Raw genomic sequence first — 3,597 nt, forward strand, 5'->3', positions numbered from 1 at the left:
TCAAAGTAACGTCTAAATGGTTTCTACATCTTCATAAACACTTACTACACCGTTACACTACACTATACTATTAATGAATTGCATTTTTATAGCGCTTTTCCAAGTGCTCAAAGCGCTTTACAATGGTTCATTCATTCATACATTGGGAGGTGAAGCGGCGAACTATTACACTTATCATAGTTCATGGTATCATATTACACGTGTCATAGCAGCCTCCACCCACCTGGGAGGTACCAACATGGACTTCCAGAGCAGTACATGGACCTGGGAGAAGTGGCAATTCAATAAAACAAGCAGAAAGCCTGCAACACTGCATGTGTTTGGAAACAACAATAGAGCCACAACATAGTGAAAACCTTTTATCCTTTTCTTTATTGCTTAAAGAATACAACTTTGTAATCAAATGAATGTGTATCAATTACAACCACGTTATCTATGTTTATATTAAGGGTTTACCACACAGTCGCATTGCAAATGTTTGATAATACACCAGAGGTGGGCAAAAGAACAAATTCAGCCCAGATAAAGCATTTTACAAAGTAAACATCCTTAACATTGTGTACATTTGCTTGGATGCACTCTGCAGCCAAGCAGAGCAGTACGGGCATCTGGAATGGGTAGAGGGCTCAGAAGGGCTGGGCGCCTGAACACTGTGCATCGCGGGGCTGGCAGACTGACCACTGTGCATCGCAGGGCTGGCAGACTGAGGAGGGCTGGACAGCTGACCTGAATAGAGTTTGCACTTCGGCAGGTGTTTTCTCATCGCATCAGCCCTTAAAAGGGTGTTCTTACACCGCAGGGACAATGATAGTGTGCCTGAGATGTGTCTGATCTGCAGTTAAGACAGCATCTAATGATGCGCAGATCTAGAGGGAGGGGAGACATACAATATGACAAATTAATATACAGTATATAATATACACACACAGCACCAACTCATTCTTACATTTCAAATGTACTTAAGGGGAAATCCATCCTTCATAGACCACTGGCAGTCACTAGACTGACTCACTGACTGAACACACAAATTGCATGCGTTGCAGAGATGGAACCTGGGTGAAATGAGTGCATGAATAACACACCCTGCCTGGCCAAGGCCAACAGTCTGAATAAGTCCCAATGTCAATTTGAAAGATAATGAAAATGCCTCCTCTCTACAGTACATCCAGACATACATCCTAAAAATAAAAAACAAGCTTATACATACCTTCAAAAGCGATTGCAGTTTTAATATGAGCAGTGGTACAGTGTACAGCAGGTTGTACATTGTTTGAGCTGTACAGACTCATTGGTGGTCAATATGGAACGATGCATCTGTTAATAAAAATAAACAAGACAATTTTAACAATTACACTGAATTTGCAGAGCAGATAATCTACATCTGTAGACAGGCATAAAGGCCATATATCTGTCAATTTGCCTATGCTGTAACAATAACAGTAATCTTTTTAAAGTATTAAACTAATAAAAATGATCCATCATTTAACAGACCTCACAAATTAAAATAATATGTCACCAGAAGCAGGGATGTATGTTGTATGCAGCCATGCTAGCTGTTGCTGAATAACCTAACACTTTCTTTGGCTACATGTTTAAGCATTTATTTCATATTTATGGTATTAATGGTAGTTTAGCTTCATAAGTTAGAATCGGAATATTGCTTGTTGTGTTAGTAAGAGGCTAAGCTACTCGAGCAGGCAAGAAAGAAAATAAAAACGAACTCATTAACTCCTGTTCATAAGGCTATAGTTTGCACTGCAGAACGTTTACATTTATATTAAGTTATACTTATAATATTAATATTGTCTTGCTGGTTTACGTACCTTGCGGAGGAAGAACGAGAAGAGTCTGGAAAGTGGAAAGAACTGCAGCAAACGGGCTGTAATATAAGTAACCCAATAGTGTAAGTGGTGCCAGATTTTGCAACAGAAATGTTGAAAAGAAGCCACTCAACAAATTGCAACAGATTAGCTCATTTAAATCTAATGTTCATCAACTGTTTGAAAATAGCAGAGCTAGAAGCATAGCAGCATATTAAATTAATAATAATATTAATAATAATACAAATAACGATAATAATACAAGTCGCTTATAATAAGGACATGGCATGCGGACATAACTACTTCCTGGTCAATGCCCCCGCCCTCGCAGAGACTTCTTGATCGATCAATCCTGCCCTGCAGTCAGACGCTTCTCTGAAATTTGGTACAGATGTCCTTCATATGTCCCTAATCGATAATCAACCTCGGGCCACGCAGAATTCCAATTTTTTCAAGGTGGCCCGCCAGTTTTAAAAATGGCTGCAACTGTAAATACGTTTTGGACTATTAGCTAGGCGGGAATAAAGTTGATAGTTCCGTTGGTGATACAAGCATGAAATTTGGTACAGATGACCTTTATATGACCATAATCGATAATCAACCTCGGGCCACGCAAAATTCCTCCATTTTCCAAGATGGCCGCCAGAAATTGCATAAATGTACATCTGCTCATGGTTAATCCACAGTTGGCGATACAAGCATGAAATTTGGCACAGATGACCTTTATATGACCATAATCGATAATCAACCTCGGGCCACGCAAAATTCCTCCATTTTCCAAGATGGCCGCCAGTTTGCAATTGGACAGCTAGGCGGGAATAGAGGTGATAGGTCAGTTGGTGATACAAGCATGAAATTTGGTACAGATGACCTTTATATGACCATAATCGATAATCAACCTCGGGGCACGCAAAATTCCTCCATTTTCCAAGATGGCCGCCAGAAATTGCATAAATGTACATCTGCTCATGGTTAATCCACAGTTGGCGATACAAGCATGAAATTTGGCACAGATGACCTTTATATGACCATAATCGATAATCAACCTCGGGCCACGCAAAATTCCTCCATTTTCCAAGATGGCCGCCAGTTTGCAATTGGACATACGTTTTGGACTACACCAAATTGGCGGGGTCTATAAAACTTAGAATTTCCCCTAATTTTGGTATAAGATATGTCCTGGAGGTATTTCTACCAAGTGAGATAAAACAATAACATTAGGTTCCAATATGGCGGCATATTTTTCAATATGGCTGCTGAGAAATTGCATAAATGTAGATCTGCTCATGGTTAATCCACAGTTGGTGATACAAGCATGAAACTTGGCACAGATGTCCTTCATATGTCCCTAATCGATAATCAACCTAGGGCCACGCAGAATTCCAATTCTTTCAAGGTGGCCCGCCAGTTTTAAAAATGGCTGCAACTGTAAATACGTTTTGGACTATATGACCTTGCTGGGGCTGTAAATATTTTATTTCCCCACAATTTGATATAAGAGAATATGTTCTGGAGGTATTTCTACTAAGTACAATAAAGAATATATATATTGGGTTCCAATATGGCGGCATTTTTTCAAATATGGCTGCCGGTATATTGCATAAATGTACTGTTCATGGTTAATGCACAGTTGGTGATATAAACATTTGTCACAGATCACTTTTATACCACCCTAATTCATAACCAACCTTGGGCCACGCAGAATTCCTGAATATTTCAAGATGGCTGACAGGTTTTCAAAATCTTCCCAGCCCAATTGACAATTTTTAAATATTGT

The 3,597-nt window shown here is 39.4% G+C and overlaps 1 long non-coding RNA gene across 1 annotated transcript; it reads right to left on the reverse strand.

Moving 5' to 3' along the window:
* Window positions 1-353: 353 nt before the first annotated feature.
* LOC308322452 lies at window positions 354-1,958 on the reverse strand. Its single transcript, XR_013964720.1, has 3 exons — window positions 1,824-1,958; window positions 1,208-1,314; window positions 354-866 (listed from the first exon to the last, which is right to left on the reverse strand). It is a non-coding gene; the product is annotated as an uncharacterized lncRNA (long non-coding RNA).
* Between the last annotated feature and the right edge of the window lie 1,639 nt (window positions 1,959-3,597).

Source organism: Protomyctophum bolini, assembly GCF_963924005.1.
Source record: "Protomyctophum bolini genome assembly, chromosome: 10".
NCBI classification, from domain to species: domain Eukaryota; kingdom Metazoa; phylum Chordata; class Actinopteri; order Myctophiformes; family Myctophidae; genus Protomyctophum; species Protomyctophum bolini.